This window comes from Oncorhynchus nerka, linkage group LG14 (genome assembly GCF_034236695.1).
Source record: "Oncorhynchus nerka isolate Pitt River linkage group LG14, Oner_Uvic_2.0, whole genome shotgun sequence".
In the NCBI taxonomy this organism is placed as follows: domain Eukaryota; kingdom Metazoa; phylum Chordata; class Actinopteri; order Salmoniformes; family Salmonidae; genus Oncorhynchus; species Oncorhynchus nerka.
In genome coordinates, this window is record NC_088409.1 from 66,775,031 (window position 1) to 66,787,636 (window position 12,606).

General features: G+C 41.9%; 1 pseudogene; it reads right to left on the minus strand.

The window, feature by feature from the left end:
• Positions 1 to 244: 244 nt before the first annotated feature.
• Positions 245 to 8,006, minus strand: LOC115118312 (pannexin-1-like; annotated as a pseudogene).
• Between the last annotated feature and the right edge of the window lie 4,600 nt (positions 8,007 to 12,606).

Here is a 12,606-nt window from a genome sequence, read left to right on the forward strand (position 1 = left end):
CTGGTTAAGGTTAATTGTAACAACGTTTGAAGCAATGGCTGTTTGTCCCACCGAGTTCATCCAATAACCATTTACTTTATTTATAAAATGCATTTCTACGTTGACTTTTAAGTTGTGTGTGAGTCACTCCCGTTCCCCCAAAAGGCTATTATACTGCCTTTAGGTTCCCATTCCTCCTGTTACGTCACTAATGTCAGCCAATGTGTACACTGTCGAAAGGGGAAACAATGATGCTGCAAAAGTATTTGATAATAAAAATATATATATATTTTCTGTTTATCCACAAAAACATATGTACCACAAGCTGGCTTCCGGGCCCAGAAAGCATATTTCTGGACTAAAAAGGACTTTTCGATTCTGCATGCACCACATGTAAAAATAACAGTTCTGGGTCTTTCAATTAATAAATGGGGCCAATGTGTGACATGCATGATTTTCAAGCAGTTCCACGTGTATTTAGAGTAATAAAAGTGGATATACAGTTGAAGTCAGAAGTTTACATACACGTAGGTTGAGTCATTAAAACTCATTTTTCAACCACTCCACACATTTCTTGTTAACAAACTATAGTTTTGGCAAATCAGTCAGGACATCTACTTTGTGCATGACACAAGTCACTTATAATTCACTGTATCACAATTCCATGACACAGGACGTTTTCCAACAATTGTTTATAGACACAGCGAAATAATCACAATTCCAGTGGGTCAGAAGTTTACATACACTATGTTGACTACCTTTAAACAGCTTGGCTAGGCTAATTGACATAATTTGAGTCAATTAGAGGTATACTTGTGGATGTATTTCAAGGCCTACCATCAAACTCAGTGCCTCTTTGCTTGACATCATGGGAAAATCAAGAAATCAGCCAAGACCTCAGAAAAAAAAATGTTTTGCTCCACAAGTCTGGCTCATCCTTGAGAGCAATTAACTATCGGCTGAAGGTACCACATTCATCTGTGCAAACAATAGTATGAGAGTATAAACACCATGGAACCACGCAGCCGTCATACCGCTCAGGAAGGAGATGCGTTCTGTCTCCTAGAGATGAACGTACTTTGGTGTGAAGAGTGCAAATCAATCCCAGAACAACAGCAAAGGACCTTGTGAAGATGCTGGAGGAAACGGGTACAAAAGTATCTTTATCCACAGTATAACGAGTCCTATAAATCGACAACCTGAAAGGCCGCTCAGCAAGGAAGAAGCCACTGCTCCAAAACCACCGTAAAGCCAGACTACTTTCTGGAGAAATGTTCTCTGGTCTGATGAAAGAAAAATAGAACTGTTTTGCCATAATGAACATACTTCTGTTTGGAGGAAAAGGGGGAGGCTTGCAAGCCGAAGAACACCATCCTAGCTTAAGGACACCCAAGTCAAGGTATTGGAGTGGCCATCAAAAAGCCCTGACCTCAATCCTATAGAAAATTAGTGGGCAGAACTGAAAAGGTGTATGCGAGCAAGGAGGCCTACAAACCTGACTCAGTTACACCAGCTCTGCCAGGAGGAATGGGCCAAAATTCACCCAACTTATTGTGCGAAGCTTGTGGAAGGCTACCCAAAATATTTGACCCAAGTTAAACAATTTAATGGCAATGCTACCAAATACTAATTGAGTATATGTTAAACTTCTGACCCACTGGGAATGTGATGAAAGAAATAAAAGCTGAAATAAATCATTCGCTCTACTATTATTCTGACATTTCACATTCTTAAAATAAAGTGGTGATCCTAACTGACCTAAGATAGTGAATTTTTACTGAGATTTAATATCAGGAATTGTGAAAAACAGTTTAAATGTAATTGGCTAAGGTGTATGTAATCTTCTGACTTCAACTGTATGCAAATTGGCCCCTAACTCCACCTAAACAGCATAGGCCTAGGACTATACATCCTTTAAATCAGGGTAAATAAAGACATTGGCAAGTCAAACTCAATGACTTTCAGGTACTTTTTCCAAGCATTTCATTGTAATTGTCAAGGACCTCCATGGTATACAACCTTATAATTTATACAATTGTACATATACGGCCTAATATATAACCCCTCCCCCCCAAAAGCATGCAAAAAAGTAGCTCATTGCCACTAAGAATAATGCATTATTTAGGCCTTGCCAAGCCATCAATATTTTGAATATCACTACATTAAAAAATGTGAAAATAATGTGGAAATTGCCTTACTAAATAGATTGGATGCATGCATGGTGATTTTACTGTAGCCTATGTGGCCGACCCAGGGACACATAAATCCAAGAATAGGGGTAGCATTAATCTTACCGTCGCCGTTTTTATAATGAGAAAGTAGGCTACTTCAAGCTCCTTGTATTGCGTAAAATTGTATGTGTAACATGGTAAACAAACTGTATTTTACATGTTTCATTACCAGATAGTATTACATAGCCACTAACTTGGGTGTTGCGCAATAATCCATCCAACACAATTTCACACAGTAGACAGTGTACAATCCCAGGCACAGAAACATTAACTCATTACTTTAAGGCTTTCTCTGTTAAATGTAAAGGTGACCCGGCTGTAAATCAACATCATTGACTTATCAACAGCTGTTACAAGTTGTCCAGTGTAAGAAATCCTCAGTGGTACTCTAGTTTATAGAAAGACCCTTCTGTGGGACAGTATGCCGCCACCACACACACCTTGGGCAGTATGGCTTTCAGTATAAGAAGATACCCAGAAACGGCTTGTCCAGTTCAAATCCCTGATCTCGTTAAAGAAACTTCCTGGAATTTTTGGCTAGTACCACTTGCCATTAGTTAATACAACGCTGTCCCATTGGCATTACACCCAAGTCATAGACAGTTTTCTCTGCTACCACATGGAAAGCAGAACCGGAGCGCCAAATCTAGGACCAAAAGGCTCCCCAACAGCTTCTACCCCAAGCCATTAGACTGCTGGACAATTTATAAAAATCGCCACCAGACAATTTACATTGACCCCCCAACTTGCTGTTTGTTTGTTACCTATGCATAGTCACTTCACCCCCACCTACATGTACAGAATACCTAAACTAGCCTGTACCCATGCACACTGACTCAGTACTGGTGCCCCCTGTATATAGCCTCATTATTGTGTTACTTTTTATTTTAGCCTACTTGGTAAATATTTTCTTCTCCTTGAACTGCACTGTTGGTTGAGGGCTTGTACAGTTGAAGTCAGACGTTTACATACACTTAGGTTGAAGTCATAAAAAAACTAGTTTTTCTACCACTCCACAAATGTCTTGTTAATTAACAAACTATAATTTTGGCAAGTCGGTTAGGACATCTACCTTGTGCATGACACAAGTAATTTTTAAACAACTGTTAACAGACATTATTTTACTGTATCACAATTCCAGTGGGTCAGAAGTTTACACACACTAAATTGACTGTGCCTTTAAACAGCTTGGAAAATTCCAGAAATGTATGTCATGGCTTTAGAAGTTTCCGATAGGCTAATTGACATCATTTGAGTCAATTGGAGTTGTACCTGTGGATGTATTTCAAGGCCTACCTTCAAACTCAGTGCCTCTCTGCTTGACATCATGGGGAAATCTAAAGAAATAAGCCAAGACCTCGGAAAAACAATTGTAGACCTCCACAAGTATGGTTCATCCTTGGAAGCATGAAGGTACCACGTTCATCTGTACAAACAATAGTACGCAAGTTTAAACACCATAGGACCAGGCAGCCATCATACCGCTCATGAAGGATTCTCCTAGAGATGAACATACTTTGGTGTGAAGAGTGCAAATCAATCCCAGAACAACAGCAAAGGACCTTGTGAAGATGCTGGAGGAAACGGGTACAAAAGTATCATTATCCACAGTATAACGAGTCCTATAAATCGACAACCTGAAAAGCCGCTTAGCAAGGAAGAAGCCACTGCTCCAAAACCACCGTAAAGCCAGACTACTTTCTGGAGAAATGTCCTCTGGTCTGATGAAACAAAAATATAACTGTTTGGCCATAATGACCATAGTTATGTTTGGAGCACGTTGGTGGCAGCACCATGTTGTGGGGGTACTTTGCTGCAGGAAGGACTGATGCACTATACAAAATAGATGGCATCAAAATGGTTTAAGGACAACAAAGTCAAGGTATTGGAGTGGCCATCACAAAGCCCTGACCTCAGTCCTATAGAAAATGTGTAGGCAGAACTGAAAAAAATGTGTGCGAGCAAGGAGGCCTACAAACCGGACTCCGTTACACCAGCTCTGTCAGGACGACTGGGCCAAAATTCACCCAACTTATTGTGCGAAGCTAGTGGAAGGCTACCCGAAACGTTTGACCCAAATACACAATTTAAAAGGCAATGCCACCAAATACCAATTGAGTGGATGTAAACTTCTGACCCACTGGGAATGTGATGAAAGAAATAAAAGCTGAAATCATTCTCTACTATTATTCTGACATTACACATTCTTAAAATAAAGTGGTGATTCAAACTGACACATGACAGGGAATGTTTACTAGGATTAAATGTCAGGAATTGTGAAAAACTGAGTTTAAATGTATTTGACTAAGGTTTATGTAAACTTACGACTTCAACTGTAAGTAAGCATTTCATGATAGAGTCTACACTTGTTGTATTCGGCACATGTGGAAAATAAAGATTGATTTGAATACAACTCTGTCCCATTGACATCAAGACATCTCTGGTTCACCTTAGTCTGAGTCATTTAGATAAAGGATTGTTGGATCTCTGGGTACTAGAACCTCTGGTTTCTAGTGTCCCACAACCCACTGGGGCTGTTCCTTCATGGCAACGATCAGATAATTCGCTGTCGGACCGCCCCCTCGTCACTCCGCCTTCCGCCTGTCATTGCACTGTTGCCTGGCAACAAAGCAGAGAATTCTGGCGGGAAACAGAACATTATGAATTTCAGTTTGCAATTTAATTTCCCATCATTCCAATTCTGCTTCCTCTCCCCATCCTCATCCTTTCAGACTCACCTGTCATTTCAGTGGCACTGGTCTGGCTTTGGCATGAGTCTGGGGACGCTGGGCTGGGGTTGGGGCCTTGCTACTAGCCTCCCCAGCAGCAGGGTTAGCATTAGCAATAGGGTTATCATTAGCTTTAGCATCAAGGCTAGCATTTGCATTGGTCGTTTTGTCACTAGCATTGAAGGTAGCTGCGGTCCTCCTCTTTCCGTCCGTGACATCAGTCTTCACCAGACATAGCATCTGAAGCAGTCCCATGGCGTCAAAGTCCTCCCCCTCACACACCCCCCTCCTCCTCAACAACTCCAACACCTACAACACAGAGCTATACAGTTACACATAGAGAAACAGCTTTGGCAGGGCCTTCAAATCCCCCTAAAGTTACACAGCGGTACCATTGAGAGCATATTGACTGGCTGCAACACTGCTTGGTATGGCAACTGCACTGGGGCCAAGCTCCCTGCCATCCAGGACCTCTATCAGGCGGTGTGAAAGGAAGGCCTGGAAAATTGTTAAAGTCTCCAGCCACGCAATGTCATAGACTGTTCTCTCTGCTTCCACGCAGCAGTACTGGAGCAACCAGTCTGACACCAACAGGCTCCTCCTTATCCCAAGGCCATAACACTGCTAAGTAACTAACAAAATGGCTACAGACTATTTTTGCACTAACTCTATGCACCCTACACACTCCCAAGACATAATTTGCTCTCTCACACACACATTCTTACTGACTCTACACGCACTCACATTAACAATCATATGCACTGCTCCTACTCTGTTTATCCTGATGCCTAGTCACCTTACCCCTATACATATCGACCCCTGCCACACTAGTATCCCTAAACATTGTAAATATGGTGTTGGCACTGACCATGGAACTGAGCTAACTTACTTATGTTCTTCTTATTTCTAGTGTGTTTTTGTTATAGTTTTTGCTATAGTACTACTGATATTCATTATTGCATTGTTGGGAAAGATCAAGCAAGATAGGCATTTCACTGTACTTGTGCATGTAACAATAAAAACTTAACTCCACCACCTACAACACAGCACTATACACACACCTTCATGTACTTGTAGGACTTGAGCTCGCTGAGGTTTTCTTCCAGGAAGAGGAAGTAAAGCGTCAGGTCATCCCATTGGCCCTGCGGGAGGGGCAGAACACTGATGGTGGGCAGTGATTGGTAGGACTTCAGGAAATGGGTGTGTGATTGAAAGAAGGGGCGCAGAGCGGAGTATATCACCACGGGAACCAGCATGGCGTACACCAGCAGGTTAACAAAGCTGAAATCACAATCCAGTAAACCTTATTTAAAAAGGGAAAAACAAAAATGACTGACTAAAAGATAAAAAGGCGGTGTAAAAACCTTAGCAAAGTGAATACTCCCACGGCGACCAGCTTGCACTGTAATTGGTCGGGGATTGAGGTGTCATTGGCCAGGAGTCCGGTGCGCAGGGAACAGCCGAACTGTGGGCAGGATCACAATGTAGAACCAATAAGTTAGCCAGATAACTCACAGCACAAGATCAATAAGTTAGGGTCAGGGTGAGTTACCTGGTCAGTGAGGGAGGCGAGGCGGAGGTAGTAGCCCAGGTAGACACAGGCCAGAAGCAAGGTGAGCAGGTTGAGGCCTCGACACAGCAGGTAGCGCCACAACACCACGACACTCCTCCTCTTGGTCAGCAGATACTGCTCCACCACCGGGTACATGAAACACCCCTCAGTAGGGTCGGACGCACCACTGAAGAGAGAGACAGAGAGAGTTAGGTGGAGGACAGACCCATTGGAATGGATGAATGGAACAGTATCAAACACTTCAAACGTTCTCCATGTGTTTGACTACGTTCCATTAATTTCATTCCAGCCATTCAGTCCGTTTCTTCTGTTCGGTGCCTAATGAATACAACCTAGTTAGCCTACCTGTCTGTGTGTTCCCCAGCAGTGGCCATGCGTTTAGCCAGAGTGACAGCACGGTTGTAGCAGCGGTCGAGCTCTTCTATGATGAAGCTGAGGTCTGACTGAAGCAGAGGAGAGGCAGAGAAACGCCAGAACACCGCTGGACTATACATAATTACTGCTACCAGCAGCAGGATATAGGGGAAGAACTGAGAGAGCGGGGGAAGGGAGAGAGAAAGGAGGGTGGACAAAGGGCGAGAGGAAGGAGAAGAGAACGGTGTGTTAGTTCCCTATAGTTCCCTATGTGTGTCCTTGTGTAGCCATAAGTGTATGGCTGTGTGTGTGTGTGTGTGTTACCTTGTGTAGCCATAAGGGTAGTGTGTGAGTGTGTAGGGCTGCCCAGCAGTAGGAGTCTACATACATGGCCTGACGCCAGGAAAAGTTAGCTGGAGGGAAACAGCTGATCTGAACACCTGGGAGACAGACAGAAAACACACACACTGAATAATCACTAAGTGATACCATCATAATTTAGTGATTAAATAATACACACAAGTAGCTTCCCCCACACCCGTGACCTTACTCACCCACAGAGACCTCCTGGGCGAAGGCTAGAGAGATAAGGAGGAGAGGGAGTCCCACCGCCACGCACGTCACCATCTTGTCCATGGCTAGCTCAGTGCGCACGGCGCGGTACCTTGCCTGACCCGGCTCCTTCAGGAGGAAATCGCTGAACACATACTCTGTAGCGACGTGGGCGATAGCCATCTCTGGCTCTGTTGTCTACTTAGCAGAGATCGACCCACTGTTACTTTTCTAAACTAGTTTACCCTCGTCCCTCGCGAGCTCGAAATGACAACACTGCAGTTGAAACTGAAAGACTCACAATTGAAATGTTGACAACAGCTAGCTAAGCCACGGGTAAAATTTATGTAATGAGTGTGGCACGTGTACTGTACGCTTGGCCCAACAACAAATCAAGCCATGCTGTGAATTGACCTAGCAAAATACACTTTCTGGTTGAAATTAGCTACCTGTGCTGTAAAATCTTTGGTGGTGCACAACAAAGCAATTGCTGTGAACCAATTTAAATGCGAGAGTTGTATATCCTTTCTGGGAGGGGGTAGGGCCGTCGCGTAGATTGTGTATATAAGACGTCCTAAGGATTCCGGAAATAAGGTATACTTAAATGTAACGCTTAGCCCCGCCCCCAATAACTTCCCAGTGTGCCTTGCCTTTTGGATTGAATTGTAAAGTTTACCACCCATGACTGTATTTGTTAGTGATTGAGAGATACTTGTTGAATTCAGTCATTTACTTTACTGTGGTCTTATTTTTATTTTTTTTATCAACCTGCAGTAGAGCGTGTTGGGAAAAAAGTTAATATATCATATATTTTTTAAATGTAGTTGGTGGGACTACTCATTTAGTTTTGAGTCCATACCACAAACATTTTAAGTAATAATGACTTTTCATTGACTTTGAGTTGAAGTTACTACAGGTGTTTTTGTAAAAAATGCCTTGGAGTTTATAGTGTACTCCCTTGCTTTCTTTATTTCCTTTTTCCCCAAATGTCTTTCACTGTGTCACCTGAATCACTCGCAAAAGTCAACAGGACACTGCAGTTGCACTGACTTAAACGTAATAAACTGTTCCATCCTCTCTGCATGCACTGTAGCTGCTGTACATGTTGTTATTGTGTCTGACGAGAGCTGTGCTATTACCTGAGGCCTGAGGGAGAGAGCGTGAGGGGTCCTGAGAATACAAAACATGCTCTTTCCATAACATAGACTGACCATGTGAAAGCTATGATCCCTTATTGATGTCACTTGTTAAATCTACTTCAGTCAAAGTAGATGATAGGAAAGAGACAGTGCCATTCAGAGAGTGAATAGGCAAGACAAATAATGTACAGCTGAAGTCGGAAGTTTACATACACCTTAGTCAAATACATTTAAACTCAGTTTTTCACAATTCCTTACATTTAATCCTAGTAAAAATGTCCTCTCTTAGGTCAGTTAGGATCACCACTTTATTTTAAGAATGTGAAATGTCAGAATAATAGTAGAGAGAATTATTTATTTCAGATGTTATTTCTTTCATCACATTCCCAGTGGGTCAGAGGTTTACATACACTCAGTTAGTATTTGGTAGTATTGCCTTTAAATTGTTTAACTTGAGTCAAATCTTGTTTCGAGTAGCCTTCCACGAAGCTTCCCACAATAAATTGGGTGAATTTTGGCCCATTCCTCCTGAGCTGGTGTAACGGAGTTGGGTTTGTAGGCCTCCTTGCTCGCACACGCTTTTTCAGTTCTGCCCACACATTTTCTATAGGATTGAGGTCAGGGCTTTATGATGGCCACTCCAAAAGTGTGACTTTTTTGTCCTTACGCAATTTTGCCACAACTTTGGGAGTATGCTTGGGGTCATTGTCCATTTGGAAGACCCATTTGCAACCAAGCTTTAACTTCCTGACTGATGTCTTGAGATGTTGCTTCAATATATCCACGTAATTTTCCTCCCTCATGATGCCATCTATTTTGCGAAGTACCACAGTCCCTCCTGCAGCAAAGCACCCCCACAACATCATGCTGCCACCCCCGTGCTTCACGGTTGGGATTGTGTTCTTTGGCTTACAAGCCTCCCCGTTTTCCTCTAAACATAACGATGGCCAAACAGTTCTATTTTTGTTTCATCAGACCAGAGAACATTTCTCCAAAAAGTATGATCTTTGTCCCCGTGTGCAGTTGCAAAACGTAGTCTGGCTTTTTTATGTCGGTTTTGGAGCACTGGCTTCTTCCTTGCTGAGTAGCCGTTCAGGTTACGTCGATATAGAACTTGTTTTACTGTGGATATAGATACTTTAGTAGCTGTTTCCTCCAGCATCTTCACAAGGTCCTTTGCTGTTGTTCTGGGATTGATTTGCACTTTTCACACCAAAGTACGTTAATCTCTATGAGACAGAACACATTTCCTTCCTGAGCGGTATGATGGCTGCGTGGTTCCATGGTGTTCATACTTGTGTACTATTGTTTGTACAGATGAACATGGTACCTTCAGGTGTTTGGAACTTGCTCCCAAGGTTGAACCAGACTTGTGAGGTCTACAATTGTTTTTCTGAGGTCTTGGCTGATTTCTTTTGATTTTCCCATGATGTCAAGCAAAGAGGCACTGAGTTTGAAGGTAGGCCTTGAAATACATCCACAGGTACACCTCCAATTGACTCAAATTATGTAAATTAGTCTATGAGAAGATTATAACGCCCTGACACAATTTTCTGGAATTTTCCAAGCTGTTTAAAGGCACAGTCAACTTGTATGTAAACGTCTGACCCACTGGAATTGTGATACAGTGAATTATAAGTGAAATAATCTGTCTGTAAACAATTGTTGGAAAAATTACATGTGTCATGCACAATATAGATATCCTAACCGACTTGCCAAAACTGTAGTTCGTTAACAAGAAATTTGTGGAGTGGTTGAAAAACAAGTTTTAATGACAAAGGCAATTGTAAGTGCCTTTGAACAGGTATGGTAGTAGGTAGGGGTGTGGACAAAATGAGTATTGTAACGGATACGGGCAATTTTCTGGATACGATTATGATCCGAGTATTTTTTGTAATTATCCGTGATAAGAAAAAAAACATTATTTTCGGGTGCAAGTAAGCATCTATCTCATGTTAGTCTGTCACAGAGTTTCTAAACCATAATGTACTGTATTTTAGTCAGTCATGTAGAGGTTCTACGTGGTCTAAATAAATAAATAACACAGACACACACCTCCTAAACTGTTCCTAATCTGCAGTAAAAACGTGCAGGGTGGTATTTTGCAAACATCTATACTGAACAAAAATATAAACGCAACATGCAATAATTTCAACGATTTTACTGAGTTACAGTTCATATAAGGAAATCAGTCAATTAAATAAATTCATTAGACCCTAATCTCTGGACCCATGACAGCGCCTAGGAGGGCATAGGCTGATCCACTAGGGGGGGCAGGCCCAGCCAAGCGGAATGAGTTTATCCACACAAAAGGGTTTTATTACAGATAGCAATACTCCTCAACTTCATCAACTGTCCGGGTGACTGGTCTCAGATAATCTGGCCAAATTCTCTAAAATGACATTTGAGGCGGCTATGGTAGAGAAATTAACATTCAATTATCTGGTAACAGCTCTGGGGGACATTCCTGCAGTCAGCATGCCAATTGCACGCTCACTCAAAACTTGAGACATCTGTGGCATTGTGTGACAAAACTAAACATTTTATAGTGGCCTTTTATTGTCCCCAGCACAAGGTGCACCTGTGTAATGACCATGCTGTTTAATCAGCTTCTTGATATGCTGCACCAGTCAGGTGGGTGGATTATCTTGGCAAAGGAGATGTAGAGAGGGATGTAAACAACTTTCTGCACAACATTTGAGAGAAATAAGCATTTCGCTACACTTGCATTAACATCTGCTAACCATGTGTATGTGACAAATACAATTTGATTGATTTGATTTGAAATAAGTGAGGCTGTTCTGTAGGAAAAGGGGAGTGGTGGAACTCAATATTAGGAAGGTCAAATCAAATCGTATTAGTCACATATGCCGAATACAACAGGTGAAATGCTTACTTTACAAGCCCCTAACCAACAATACAGTTAACATATATATAGATATGAATAAGAATAAGAAATAAAAGTAACAAGTAATTAAATAGCAGCAGTAAAATAGCAATAGTGAGACTATACACAGGGGGGTACCTGTACAGAGTCAATGTGCGGGGGCACTGGTTAGTTGAGGTAATATGTACATGTAGGTAGTTATTAAAGTGACTATGCATAGATGATAACAACAGAGAGTAGCAGCGGTGTAAAAGGGATAGGGGGCAATGCAAATAGTCTGGGTAGCCATTTTGTGCTCTAAATGTTTGGTGTACTCAGTGTATATTACATATGCCACTTGGCAGACGCTTTTATCCAAAGCAACGTATACATTTTACATAAGGGTGTTCCTACGAATCGAACCCACTATCCTGGCGTGGCAAGCACCATGCACCATGCGCTTAGCCTGACGATTCACACTAAATTTTTCTAAATTCTTCTGCTGCTCTGTCGTTAGCTACAAACAGTCTTTTGAGACTGCCATTATTGAAGTTGTGTGTGGTGATTAGGGGCGTTGTACAAAACAGTCATCAGCGATTGAATCGTCTCTAACCAATCAGAGGATCAAAGCCAAGTACACATTTTCAAACCTGCGTGTTACCAGAGATACTAGATAAAGTGACAAGACGCTTGTGTCTCTGCCCTAACAATAGGATTCGTTGTCCACAGAGCGGACAGGCGGGCTGTCAAGCTCCCGCCTATTCCTCTCTTTGGATTGATGGATACATCTCTCTATTTGAATACTTTTTTAAAAATATTCGATGAGGGGTATTGACGTCAAACGCCTGTATTAAATGAGAAGTGAGATGCTATGCTAGCCTCATGAATATGCATAGACGTCTCGAATATCAACAGAGACAACTCTGATATAAAATGTTTTTTCTCAAAGTTGCCGGGATGTCACGTGCATCACACTTATATCAGTACACTCGTAACAACCTAAGCATTACAAAACTTATATTAGATCAAATAAGCCTCGCGTATAAAAATAGCTATTCATTTTTATCTTGACTAAAATTCTGAAAAACAAAGGAGTTGATTGTTGACTTCAAGAAGCAGAGGAGGGAACATGCCCGATCAACATCAATGGGACTGCAGTAGATCGAGTCACGAGTTTTGAGTT